A 15,413-nucleotide genomic window follows, 5' to 3' on the forward strand; every position below is an offset into this window, starting at 1 on the left:
GAAAGTACTAAAATACGAGTGATTAATGAAAAATTTAAGAATATGCTAACGGGATAGGGCAGGGAAAATGGAGGTTTTGTACTTGTCGCAGTACACAAGAAACTCAAATTTATCGAGACATAAGTTGAATCTGAATGCGAGATTGCCTGGGTGAGACTCAGTATAAAGGGTGTACAAAAATTATAATTGGGTCCTTTTATCGACCACCAGACTTACCTACAGATATAACCGAAACTTAAGAGAAAATCAAAATTCAGTAGTACGTAGATTCCTTGATAATACTACCACCACAGCAGGAAACTTCAGTCATACAACAAACAATTGGGAAAATTACCCTTTTGTAGGTTATAGGCGTTACAAGACATTCTACGAAACATTACTACATCCGTTTTAGGGGAACTACCTAGGGCAGATTGTTAGGAATTCCTTTGGATAGAAATATATTGGATCTAATAGCAACAAATAAACCTGTTCACTTTCACATGCAAACTGGTGTCATTCACCATGAAGCAGCTGTAACAAAAATAGTTACCAAAGTACAAAGAGTAACTAAACCAGGTAGAAGAATTTATATCGCCAGAAAATTAAATTAAAAGTCATAGTGAATCTCGATGAGAAATTCGAAACATTTATATTTGGAGACCAGCATGTAGAAGTATGGCTTAAGTTCACGATGGGAGGGTCTCTCCACAGCATAAAGTCGCCATAAAAAAGCTTCTGAAGAAACAGACTATTGCATAATAGATGTTAAACAAAATATAGGGCTATAAATAGGGATATGCTGAATGAAACGTGTTTTGCTATCGAAAGCTCTGTCACGAAACCCAGAGAGATTTTGATCATATGTAAAGGCTGTCAGTGGTACCAAAGTTAGCGTCCAGCAAAACCAGAAACTCTAAACTCCATTTTCAAACATTCCTTTACAAATGAAATTCCAAGGGTATTTCGATCATCGCACCACTGCAAAGACGAGTGGTATAAATATTAGTGTCAATGGTGATGAGAAACGACTCAAATTGCTCAAACTGAACAAAACTCCATGGCCAGATATTATTCCTGTCAGCTTCTATACCCAATTTATGGTTGAGTTAGCGTGTCTTTTAGCCATAACCTAACGTAGGTCCCTCGAACAAACAACGATGCCCAACAGTTGGAAGAGTGCGCAAGTCACACCCGTCCACAGGAAGAGTAGCACACAAAACTACCTCCAGAATCTATTTCTTGTAAAATCTGAACTCAAACGTAATGAGATGACTTGAACAGAATGACTTCCTCCATTCCAACTAACATGGTCTCCAAAATCATCGATAATGTGGAACACAACTCGCACGTTTTTCACTTAACATACTGAAAGCCATGGCTCAAAACCGTCGGGCACGTGAGGTACTTCTCGATTTCTGAAAATCATTTGACTCGGTATCACACCTCCGCTTCTTATAAACTTGTTTCTGAATTGAGTATTTATAGATAGGGAGGATATAGCATGTCGTCTCGGGTAGAGAGTCATCGACAGATGTTGAAGTAAGTTCAGGTGTATCCTTGGGTAGTGTGTTGCGGCCCTTGCTCTTCGTGGAGTATATTAAAGCCCATGCACACAATATTAATAGCAACTTCAGACTTTTCAGAGGTGATGCAGCTGTTTATAATGAAGTACTTTCTGGAAAAAACTGTGCAAATATTCAGCCAACTTGGTAAAAAATTTCAAAATAATGCAAAGTTCGGCAACTTCTTTTAGATGTTCAAAAATAAAAAAAATATGCTCTTAATAAAACTAATCCGGCCTTGTAACGTCGTCCAAAACTGCATAGCTGTGCTGGCAATGCGAACGGCTGATAGCAAGGGGAGACTACAGCCGTTATATTATTTTTCCCGAAGGAAAATGGTTTTTCTGTATGGTTAAATGATTATGGCATCCTCTGGGGTAAAAACTTCTGCAGTTAAAATAGTCCCCCATTCAGATCGTCGAGCGGGGACTTCCCAGGAGGATGACGTCATCCTGAGAATCAAAACTGGCTTTCTACGGATCGGAGCGTGGAATGTTGTATCCCTTAATCGCACAGGTAGGTTAGAAAATTTAAAAATGGAGCTGCATTGGTTGAAGTTAGATGTAGTGAGAATTAGTGTAATTCGGTGGCAGAACGAACAAAACATGTGGTCAGGTGAATATAGGTTTATAAATACAAAATGAAATAGGAATGCAGATAAGCTATTATGAACAGCATAGTGAACGTATTATCGTAGACAAGATAGATGCGAAGTCCACACCTATCACAGTAGTACAAGTTTACACGCAACTAACTCCACAGATGATGAAGAGATTGAAGAAATGTGTCATGAGATAAAAGAAATTATTCAAATGGTTATGGGAGAATACTCTGTTCAAGAATCACAAGAGGAGGAGGTTTACTTGGAGGAGGCGGGGTGATACGGGAAGATTCAGTTAGATTATTTCTACGTCAGGCAGAGATTCCGAAATCGGATACTGGACTGCAAGGCGTACCCAGGAGCAGATATAGACTCAGATTACAATGTAGTAGTGATGATGACAAGCTGAAGTTTAAGGGATTAGTCAGGAAAAATCAATACGCAAAGAACTGGGATACGGAGGTACTCAGGAATGACGCTATAACGCTTGAAGTTTTCTAAGGCTACAGATACAGCAATAAGGAATATCTCAGTACGTAGTACAGTTGAAGAGGAAGGGACATCTCTAAAAAGGGCAATCACAGAAGTTGGAAAGGAAAACATAGGTACGAAGAAGGTAAATGTAAAGAAACCATGGATAACAGAAGAAATACTTCAGTTGATCGATGAAAGAAGGAAGTACAAAAATGTTCAGGGAAATTCAGGAACACAGAAAAACAAGTCGCAGAGGTACGAAATTAATAGGAAGTGCACGGAAGCTAAGACGAAATGGCTGCATGAAAAATGTGAAGAAATCGCAAAAGAAATGTTTGTCGGAAGGAAAGTCAGAAGAACCTTCGGTGAAATTAAAAGCCAGGGTGTAACATTAAGAATGTAACGGGAATTCCACTGTTAAATGCAAAGGAGAGAGCCGATAGGTGGAAAGAGTACATTGAAGATGGAAGATTTGTCCAGTGTGATAGAAGAAGTAACAGCAGTCGATTTAGAAGAGGTAGGGGATCCATGTAATAGAATCCGAATTTTAAGAGAGCTTTGGAGGAATTAAGATCAAACCAGGAAAAAGGGATAGATAATATTCCACCGTAATTCCTAAAATCATTGCGGGAAGTGGCAACAAAACAACTTCTCACGTTGGTGTATAGAAAGTTTGAGGCTGGTGACATACCATATGACTTTCAGAAAAATCTCATCCACACAATTCCGAAGTCTGCAAGAGCTGACAAGTGTGAGAATTCTCGCGCAATCAGCTAAACAGCTCATGCATCCAAGTTGATTACTAGAATAATACACAGAAGAATGAAAAATAAAATTGAGAGTGTGTTAGATGACGGTCAGTTTGTCTTTAGGAAAGGTCAATGCACGAGAGAAACAATTCTGCCGTTGCGGTTGATAATGGAAGCAAGACTACAGAAAAATCAGGACACGTTCATAGGACTTGTCGACCTGGAAAAAGCGTTCGACAATGTAAAATCGTGCAAGATTTTCGAAATTCTGAGAAAAATAGGGGTAAGCTGTAGGGGGAGACAAGTAATATATAATATGTATAAGGTTTATGAGGGAATAATAGAGTGGATGGCCAAGAACGAAGTGCTCGGATTATAAAGAGTGTAAGACAGGGATGTAGTCTTTCGCCCCTACTGTTCAATCTGTACGTCGAAGAAGTAATGATGGAAGTAAGAGACAAGTTCAGGAGTGGTATTAAAATTCTAGGTAAAAGGATTTCAATGATACGATTCACTGATGACATTGCCATCCTGAGTGAAAGTGAAGAAGAATTACATGATCTGCTGAACGGAATGAACAGTCTAATGAGTACAGAATATGGATTGAGAGTAAATCGAAGAAATACGAAAGAAAGAAGAAGCAGAAATGAGAACACCGAGAAACTTGACATCAGGATACGAAAGAAAGAAGAAGCAGAAATGAGAACAGCGAGAAACTTACCATCAGGATTGATGGTTGCGAAGTAGTTGCAGTTAAGGAATTCTACTACCTAGGCAGCAAAATAAGCAGTGACAGGCAGAGCAAGGATTACATCAAAAGCAGGCTAGCAATGGCAAAAAGGTCATTCCTGGACAAGAGAAGTCTGCTAGACTCAAACACAGCCTTCATATGAAGAAGAAATTTCTGAGAATGTACGTTTGCAGCCCAGCATTGTATGTGTGTGTAACATGAACTGCTGGAAAACCAGAATAGAAGAAATCGATCATTTGAGATGTGGAGCTATAGACGAATGTTGAAAACTAGATGGACTGATAAGGTAATCAATGAGGAGGTTCTGCGCAGAATTGGAAAGGAAAGGAATATGTAGAAAATACTGACAAGGAGAAGGGACAGGATAATTGGACATCTATTAAGACATTAGGGAATGACTTCCATGGTACTAGAGGAAATTGTAGAGGGGAAAAACTGTAGAGGAAGACAGAGACTGGAATATATTGAGCAAATAATTGAGAACGTAGGTTGCAAGTGCTACTCTTAGATAAAGAAGTTGGCACAGGGGACGAAATCGTGGTGTGCCGCGTCAGACCAGTCATAAGAGTGATGATTAAAAAAAAAAAAAAACAAAAACAAGACAGACGAAAATGGGAGTGTGATGCGGGGATGGAACTCGATAGTAGGAAGAGAAGGAAGAATAGTACGTCGTTATGAACTGGGGGAAAAGAATGAAAGTGAAAGCTGCCCGGTAGCATTTTGCACAGAGCATAATTTAATCTTGAAAGAGACCTGGAGACACCGAACGGTTTCAGATTGATTAAATAATGGTAAGAGAGAGATTTTGGAACCTCATTTTAATTTTTAAGACATTTCCAGCGATGGCTATGGAATCTGACCACAACTTATTGGTGAACTGTAGATTAATACCGAAGAAACGGCAAAAATGTAGAAAATTAAGGATGTGGGACCTGGATAACTTGGAAGCAACATCGGTTGTTGAGAATTTCATAGAGAGCATTAGGCAATAGGGGAAAGAAATACATTAGAAACCGAACGGGCAGCTTTAGAGATGAAACAGTGAAGGCAGCAGATGCTCAAACAGGTAGAAAAACAAGGGCTAAGAGAAATCCTTGGATAATACAGAAGAAATTGAATTTAATTGACGAAAGGAGAAAATATAAAAGTGCAGCAGATGAAGCAGGAGAAGAGGAATGCAAACGCCAAGAAAACGAGACTGACAGAAAGTGCAAAACGGCTAAGCAGGAATGGCTAGAGGACATCTAAGTATTTAGAATTATATTTCGATACGTGGAAGATAGATGGCGCCACAAGAAAATTAAAGAGGCCTTCGGAGAAAAGAGAAGCAGCTATATGAATATCAAGATCACAGATAAAAAATTATTCCTTAGCAAAGAAGGGAGAGCTTCAAGCTGGAAAGATTATATAGAGGGAGATGAACTTGAAGGCAATATTATAGGAATGGAAGAGAAAGTAGATGAAGAGGAGATGGAAGATATGATACTGTGAGAAGAATTTGACAGAGCGCTGAAAGACCTAAGATGAAACAAGGCGCCATGAGTAGATGACATTCCATCAGAACTACTGATAGCCTTGGGAGAGCCAGTCTGAAAAAACTCTTCCACTTGGTGTGCAAGATACATGAAACAGGCGAATTATCCTCAGACATCAAGAAGAACATAATAATTCCGATCCCAAAGAAACCAGTTGCTGACAGGTGTGAAAATTAGCGAACTATCATGGCTGCAAAATACTAACATGAATTCCTTACAGAAGAATGGAAAAACTGGTAAAAGCCGACCTTGGGCAGGATCAGTTTGGATTCCGGAGAAATGTAGTAACACGCGAGGCAATACTGACCCTACGACTTATCTTAGAAGATAGTTTAACGGAAAACAAATCTACATTTATAGCATTTGTAGACTTAGAGAGAGCATTTGAAAATGTTGAATGGAATACTCTGTCTGAAATTCTGAAGGTAGCAGGGGCAAAATAGAGGGACCGAAAGACACCAGACGGCCGTTTTAAGAATCAAGATGCTTGAAAGGGAAGCGGTGGTTGAAAGGGAGTGAGACAGGGTTGTAGCCTATCCCCTTTGTTATTCAATCTGTATGTTGAGCAAGCACTAAAGGAAACCAAAGAAAATTCAGAGTAGGTATTAAAATCCATGGAGAAGAAATAAAAACTTTTAGGTTCGCCGATTACATTGTAATTCCGTCAGAGACAGCAAAGGACTTGGAAGAGCAGTTGAACGTAATGGACCGTGTCTTGAAAGGAGGATATAAGATGAATGTCAACAAAAGCAAAACGAGGATAATGGAATGTAGTCAAATAAAATTAGGTGATGCTGAGGTAATTAGATTAGGAAACTAGACACTTGAGTTTCGCTATTTTGGCAGCAAACTAACTGGTGATGGTCAAAGTAGACGGGTCTAAAATCTAGACTGACAGTAGCAAGAAAACCGTTTCTGCAAAAGAGAAATTTGTTAACATCGAATGTACGCTTAAGTTCTAGGAAGTTTTTCTGAAGGTAATTGTCTGGAGTATTGCCATGTATGGATGTGAAATGTGGACAATAAACAGTTTAGACAACAAGAGAGTAGAAGCTTTTGAAATGTGGTGCTGCAGAAGAATGCTGGAGATTAGATGGGTTGATTATGTAACTAACGAGAAGGAACTAAACAGAATTGAGGAGATATGATATTTGTGGCATTACCTGACTAGAAGGGGGGGTCGGTTGGTAGGACAGATTCTGAGACATCAAGGGATCACCAGTTTAATATTCGAGGTAAGTGTGGACGATAGAAATCGTAGAGGAAGACCAAGAGATGAATGCATAAGGCGGTTCAGAAGGATGTAGCTTGTATTAGTTATGTAGTAGATGAAGAAGCTTGTACAGTATAGAGCAGCATGGAGAGCTACGTCAAACCAGTCTTCGTACTGAAGGCCACAACAAAAAACAGCAGTATGCAAGTACGAGGGTGTAGCACTCTGAAGAGATATAAAATAGAATGATCACATTGACCCATTGGTAGATAAAACAGGTGGTAGACTTCAGATCATTGGTAGCATAGTAGGAAAATGCAGTCAGTCTGGTAAGGACATTGCTTATAAGTCACTAGCATCCCCTGTCCTATAATATTGCTCTATTCTGTGGAACTCGTAACAAATAGGATTAACAGGGGAAATTGAACACATAGAGAGTAGGGCAGCACTAATGGTAGCACGTTTGTTTGATAGTGGAAGAGTGTCAGAGATGCTGAGGATATTTATTAGGCAGACACTTGAAGATATACCCAGACTACCCTGGAAAAGGTTACTTAAAAGGTTTCAAGAACCAGATTTTGTGATGAGTATTGGAATGTACTGAAACTGCCCATGTATCACCCCTGAAGCGGTTGTGAAGACAAGATCAGACTTATTGTAGTGTGAACAGAGGCATTTTAACAGTCATTCATCCCATGTTTCATGTGGTAAATGGGACTCGAAGAACAGAAAAGCGGTAAGTATCCTCTGCCATGCACATTTTGTACAGTATGGATTGTTACATTACTGGTTTTTACAACTCTGTCCCAAGATATAAGACCCTTTAGATTGGAATATTTAATCAACACCGAAAAATGAAATCCGTATTTAGTACTAGTGATTGTCAGTCGCTAGTTAGCTTTATTTACATTTTTATTTGTATTTACATGTTGGATGTAAGTATCAGGTCATTTGAGAACACAATGGACTGAGCTGCGAGCCCTCCGGTGAGCAGCAAGGTTCCAGGGGAGCCCCGGATCCCTGCCCTCTCCCCCAACCCCAGGGGAATTCTCATGGGGGTGCACTGGATAGACCATAGACCAATGCCACTCAATTGATCCGATTTCTATTTCTGAGTTGCCTCAATTCAATACCGGGCATCCCATAGGCAACATAGACATAATCTCCCATGCCCTAAGGCATTCAGCAACGACTGTCTTTACGACTCAAATGTGGAAAGAGGAGAGAAGCTGTTTTTGAGCCAGGTCCAGGAACGCACTATTGTGAACGAAATGTAGAAATCTGTGTTTCTTTGGAACGCACAGGATGCCACAGACAACAGCTAGAAAACAGAGTCAGAGTCTGCAGTCTGAGACCTCTTTGTGGTCGTGGGACGCTGCTGAAAGTTAGGTCCTCAAAAACGAAATGTTTACACAATATAAGAACTGCCGGGATTGGCCATGTAAATAAACTGGAAGTTACAGAAACCCTTCTCTGCTGCCGAGACTCAACTTCATTGATCGCAGAGAGAGACAGAGAGAAAGTGAGATGCCTTATTTCAGCACTAAATGGTAGTAAGCACGTTACTAGTTAAGCACCTGAAGAAAAACTCAGGGAAGAGAAGTAGCACATTTGAAGGAATATTTTTACTCGTCGGGGCTCAGAACGTTCGTAGTTCAGCCAGTATGAGCAAAATGAAGAATGCAAACCCAGGAATACGAGTTTCCTTTTTAAGAATCAGGCAGTACAAATTCATTCGATTTTCAGCATTTGATTCTTCGGCTTTGTCATCTCCGGGAGTCTTCACCACCAGACTTCTCCTATAGCGGCCTGCGACGCCGTCGGGGTCCATCTCTGAGCAGATGTGCTGTGGGACATAGGAAGATTTCTGGCTGATTTGAACTTAGCGACAGGCGTGGCTCGTTAGTGTGCCGCAAATAAAGACTTCTGCAGCCGTTACAGGCTTCGCATACAGATTGATTCGAATGACCAATTTGCTTCCAACTCCAGCCATAGATGCAATGCATTCCCTTCTCTAGTACTACCTGTCTTTTACACTAACTTCACAACAATCACACTACAATTTCAGGACTGCAACTGTTTCATTTTTATATGTGTTTATTTCAATATTGTCCCAGATCCTTTTGTCAGATGTGCCAAGGTTCTACTTTAGAATTGTTATTGCTTGTCAGATGATTCTGAGTCACTTTAATGTAATAAACCGAACTAATTGTGAGTGTTGTTTCATTTAGCAGTCACTGAATTCCTAATCCATTATTTTGGAGGATGTCTAATTGATGCATGTCAGGTTACAGGACCAGTTACATACTTAAAGATTAGACAACACGACGTCCTTTGCAGGATGCAGATGGAGGTTGTATTGGTACTTAGGAGAAACCAAGGATAACATGTAAGCGCCCGTAAAAGATGTATTTTGATACGCCGGAAGGCGAGAACAAATGATAAACACCTCATTCAATTTTTTGTCACCTTATGTCTTGAGTTCTCATGGAGAGAGGATGTGTTTAGATATGAGATCCGTGCAGTAGCTTTCACGGTATTTGAATAATAATTTCTCTCAGTGCAAAAATATGAGTCCTTTTTATTCTCTTCCGCGCACCACGAAAATTTGATGTCATACATGCTGCCTGCATATGAGGAAGAAGTCCGATAAATGAAAATTACTTTACCTACACGGTCAAGAATCAGAAGTTTTGCGGCGTCGGAAGAAGAAACACCTAACAGAAGTCTGTAGATCTCGACAACATGGAGGTAAGTTCAACTTAATTCGGACTCAAGGGAGAGAAGAGATAAAGTTACAGAATTTGGCCAGTAATTGTAAAACAAAGTAATTGACTTCTGGTTACACAAAAAATTAAATTCCTTATTTAGGAATTTTTATTATTACTACAATAAAAAAATTGCACAAGGTCAAGCATGAAATTACTTTAGGTCCGCAATAGTGTTGACGTAGTCCAGAGTTGTCGTGATGAAGCATAGGTGAGGTTTCCTTCCGTGTACTCAGTCGTCTTCATGACCCTTAAAAAAAAATAAAAAATAAAAAATAAAAATAAAAAAACCTACCTCATCAGCTGGTTCCATGACTTCCTTGCTAATTAGTTGTGAGTATATGCTATCTTAACCTGATTTGCATTCCCACTGACAAACTCGCTGAAGTAATTTATTCCACTAAGCTGCTGAAGTCAGTCTTGCCCAGAGGTGAGTAGTATGTTGCCATCAGAAACTAATGTTATTCCACACAGAAAATATTGTAAATATCTGGGTTATTCACTGCTTGGTATTTTACAGCCCCAGGTGAAAATCCACTGCATCGTGACCACTTTTACATGCATCGGTCAATCTACAAGATAACTGATCTTCATTAACACTGGTTTGGCAACTCCGACGAATAGTATAAATGATTTATTATACGCAGATGCAGAGACCTGTATGGCGCAATGAATATGTTCTACAGGAAGTTTTATTAATCTTAGCACATTATAAGGTCTGACTTGTTACTATGTTTAACTTTATACTGATTAGTAATGTACTGAACTACGTTCCTTCCGTGCAATAGGATACTTGATAAAAGTGTACGACCAAAATAGTGCAGCTGTGCGATTAATAAAGAAAAATAAGACACCTGCATATGACATTGAGTACAAGATAATTCAAATAAGGGAAGTGCAGTTGTATACTGGGATGTGAAATGTTTGCGTAATTTTGTTTCCGAAGTTTTTTTTTTTTTTCCTCAAGCCTGAGTGCCTCTATTTAAAACGCTCGTTTCATTCAGACGTTTACACAGTTCGCTAGCAATCACTATGAAATACGACTACGGAATAGCTCCATTTTATATCTCTGATAGCATTTCTGTTACATAAGACGTGGCCTTGACTTGGGCGTCTCTCTGTCAACCGTGTTAGGATAACGAGCACGGGCATAAGGTCCGCTGACTTCTCATCAGAGCAGACTGCGCGTAATTACGTCCTTTACGAACCGGTCTCTGCAGGGTCAAAGAAAATGTTTTCAAACAGTGCTCCGACAACCAACTGCTTGCTTTTTTTTTTTATATAGTCAGAACTGCTAGTAAAGGAAATGCATTGAATACAGTTACGCTAAGACTGCATTTAATAACTTGAAGACGAATGAAGTGATTTATTTTTTTGTAAAAATGTATTTTCAATCAACTATTTAGTCTTCTGGGATGAGTGATGTGAAATGACACAAGAGACACTCAAAGCGACAAAGAGTGGCTGCATTATACGACGAACTTGTCTTGTTGACTATGTGTACATAAAAGTGATGGATTTTCCCAGGAGAACGACCTATTTGGTAATTCGTGTCGAAAGGAGTTGTGTAGTTCCCTCTGTTGACACACACGCCGCATGCTTAATGTGCTCGCACAGCAGTAACCTGGTGATTTTAAGGAGCTACCGGATTGACTGTGAAAGTGTGGAATGACATGTATGTGGACGTCAGTATATTAACGTTACGTGACTTTACTTCTCCCGTTCATTGATGCGACGGAGCAGCTGGAGTAAAGTAAGGTATTGCTGCTTACCTCTGTAGTTTCAACTTCCAATCTTCAATTTCAGTGCCAGTAAACATTCTACTTCCACTTTTCCCGCCTTACTTTGTACAGTACTGTAGAGAATATTAACTGAACTGTAAGCGAATTACGAAGCTGCTAATAAATTCACTTGCGGATCGTCTACTATTGGTAGCTCGCATGGATCACAAACCTATCGTAATTTACTTAAATTTACTATAGTTCACCCTGTTCAGCTATTGTTGGACCAGTTATATAAACCTTGGATTACTGAAGTTGGAAACAGAAGCGTCATTGTCGTATTGTGGAGACAATCATCCAGGAGTCGGAATAGCACTCATCTCGTTTCCGCTAAATGAGGAGAAAAACAATGCAACAAATAACGTTTTTCCGACGTAAAAAAAAAAAGTACTTGCGCGATCGCTTCAGCAGGCTGTGGTGTTTTGCTCCGAGTTTTGCTTTTGCATTTGTTTTGTTCGCCCAACGATTTTGCATTTTGATAAGAGTTCTCTCATTTGCTGTTCATTTCTGTTAACGATGAGGATAACTAAGTTTGGACTCTGTAGGCATGTGCGTGTGCGAGCGCCAGCCCAGAATCTACGATATTTCCTAACCCCGGGGCAAAAAGTTAAGTTAATAGTGGCTCCTCCCCCTCCCCCCCCCCCCCCCCCCCACCCTCGAACGTTTGCGATAGGACGTCAAAAATAAAAAATAAAACGATTTTTCAAAAATATGTTGATTTTGTAGCGCACATCTTTCCGAAAAGCTCGATATATAACACATATATGTTCGAGGAAATGTGAGACGGGTCTTTAGTCTGCCAAAATGCAGTGCCATGCCTCTTCACATAGCATTCTTTTATCGCACGTCACTGAACTTCGCTCTGTTGAATTCAAACGTGTGTATTTTGTAATGCAAGCCATCAAGCCTATATTCAGGGCAGTGGAAATTAGTGTCCTGTGGTGCCTTTGTGGTGCTTCTCCTGCTCCCAGTCGGTCGGTCTTACATCTTCCCCCTTTAAGAAAAAATTCACAATTAATACTGGATGGGATTATTTGTGACCGGGAGGATAAAAACTCGTCAGAAAATTTCCACTCTTTATTGTCTATTAGCTAACAACTTTCTCTTTTTTGCAACACAAAATTAAATATAGGAAACGTAAAATACAAAACCAGTAAAGACAAGAGACAAGCAAGGCAGTACACATTTCTTTAATCCTTTGGTCCCAACATTTCTTTCTCTCTAATCTTGCTACAGTTTTACACGGCGTGGTTTCCTACCTGCGAAAGAATCGATTTGCTCATCAAAGTTCGTCAAACGTTTTGCTACACGAAAAATCAAAATGTTGTCTAATACTGAAAAAAACTGTTAGTATGAATAGAACCCAAGGATGGTGTGGTTTCCCGATTTGATTAGGTTCATTTTGTCACTGTCTGCTACAAAAAACGAAATAAGCGTTTCTAATATTTCAGCAATTGTAGCACACACCAAATAAGCGAGACTGTTTTGGAACAAATGGTCACTTTTATCGCCGGCCGAAGTGGCCGTGCGGTTAAAGGCGCTGCAGTCTGGAACCCCAAGACCGCTACGGTCGCAGGTTCGAACCCTGCCTCGGGCATGGATGTTTGTGATGTCCTTAGGTTAGTTAGGTTTAACTCGTTCTAAGTTCTAGGGGACTAATGACCTCAGCAGTTGAGTCCCATAGTGCTCAGAGCCATTTGAACCATTCACTTTTATCTACCGCATTTACATAAATAATAAGACAGAATATAACAGACGAAGTACCAATATCATGAGATCTAAAAGTATTAGTAGTAGTACGAAATTTTTATGTAAATTTGAAATCATTTTAAATCTTTCATACAATTCGTCTGACGCCTCCGTTTCTTCTCCTTCGTCGTTCTAACAAACATTCTTGTCATCACTAATTCTGTAACTATTCTTGCCGTTGTCAAAACCTATTTTCCGGTTAACTTTATTAATCCTGCCAGAATCACCGATTCAATTATCCCGCGTTAATTCTCCGGCTAGGCGTCATTAGGTGTTCCTACAACACGCTTTCCGCGCTTTTCCGAGAATGGAACTTAGCAGCTGCTTCCCGGGAACGATACAACTGGCTCTTAGTGGTGTAGCGTTCTGGCAAAAATTTTTCTGTCAGTACTTCATTTTGCTGGATACACCGAGAAGATAATGTGGGGTCTTTCTTACCTGTTATTCCTGTTAGTCGTTTATTTCTAATCTGGTAGTCCGAATCTATGGATTTCGCTAGTGATTATAATAACGCTTATCATTCCCACAACCAGTCACCCACATAAACAAACAGCGATTGGATTCAACCGTTTGGGGTTATTCGGCTCAGCTCGTAAAACCCCATCCCCTTTTGTCTGCGGGAGAGTTTTTTATTTCGGGATGCGACGGGAATTCCCCTGGCAGAGACATAACGTACACGATGCACGCATTCAAGAATCAACTTATGATTGGTTCAGAAATCAACTTAGAATGTGTTCAAAAACCAACAGTGATGTGTTTCAAAATCATATGAATAATCGATGGATCAACGTGCCCCACATGCCAGGCGCTTTGTGAAACAAAGCTTTTTTCTTCAAGAATATGAATTTGGTGCCCCCTGAAATTGCCGCCCGGATCAGATAGCACGGTGTGTATGTGTGTGTGTGTGTGTGTGTGTGTGTGTGTCAAATGGTTCAAGTGGCTCTGAGCACTATGGGACTTAACTGCTGCCATCAGACCCCTAGAACTTAGAACTACTTCAACCAAACTAACTTAAGGACACCACACACATCCATGCCCGAGGCAGGATTCGAACCTGCGACCGTAGCGGTCGCGCGGTTCCAGACTGTAGCGCCTAGAACCACTAGGCCACACCGGCCGGCTGTGTGTGTGTGTGTGTGTGTGTGTGTGTGTGTGTGTGTGTGTGTCGGAAGACGGAAGAGAGAAAGAGAGAGAGAGAGAGAGAAGAGAAAGTCAGCTGCGGCGTTTAGACCAAACTGTTAGGTGTATCGAAGACATATGCAAAAGCGCCGAAGCCGTGCTTTTTAATGATGGGTAAGGTTACTACGCAGTCAGGTTTCTCACTCGCGTCGTGTCTGTATAGCTGACGATCAGAATAGCGTCTTTCCTTATGACGCGGAGCTGAATGTGAGCAGAAACGCTGTGAAAGCTTGGCAAACTATCGTGTGAAACATTTTGCAAAAGCAAACACAAATCATCCTCGCTACCACACAGCTCTGACTTGCTTCCATAATTTATGTAATATATGTGTAGCTTTCTGACGACGAAGTGATCGCTTTGGCCCCACTTGCAGTTGTAATAATAATAATAATAAGAGATAGTAAAACGTGATATTTGATCTGAAGAGAGACACAGACACGTATAGACTAACAGAGCCAAAAATGAAAGGAAAAACTTAAATTTGATCAATCATGAAGGCACACGGCCAAGTGCTTGGCATACTGTGTTGTTCAAATAATGCCGCAAATTTATGTATGCAGATATCTATCTTACCAGGAGACGGGGCTTCGAGTAAAGATTTGTTGAAAACCGTTTCTTTATATGAACACATATAAACAATAAAACAAAATTGAATACTGATGTCGAGCAGTTGGCGCATGGCGTCCCATCGTTGTCTGTAGAGTATAAAACCCTCGTCTTGGCGATGGCACTCCAAAGCAAAACGTACAACCAGATAATGTGGTGTCACCGCCAGACACCACACTTGCTAGGTGGTAGCTTTAAATCGGCCGCGGTCCATTAGTACATGTCTGACCCGCGTGTCGCCACTTTCAGTGATAGCAAACCGAGCGCCACCACACGGCAGGTCTCGAGAGACGTACTAGCACTCGCCCCAGTTGTACGGACGACTTAGCTAGCGATGCAACACTGAAGAAGCCTCGCTTATTTGCAGAGAAGATAGTTTGAATAGCCTTCAGCTAAGTTAATGGCTACGACCTAGCAAGGCGCCATCACCAAGTTATATTGAGATGATAATACTGTATCAACA

Source organism: Schistocerca americana, chromosome 4 (genome assembly GCF_021461395.2).
Source record: "Schistocerca americana isolate TAMUIC-IGC-003095 chromosome 4, iqSchAmer2.1, whole genome shotgun sequence".
In the NCBI taxonomy this organism is placed as follows: domain Eukaryota; kingdom Metazoa; phylum Arthropoda; class Insecta; order Orthoptera; family Acrididae; genus Schistocerca; species Schistocerca americana.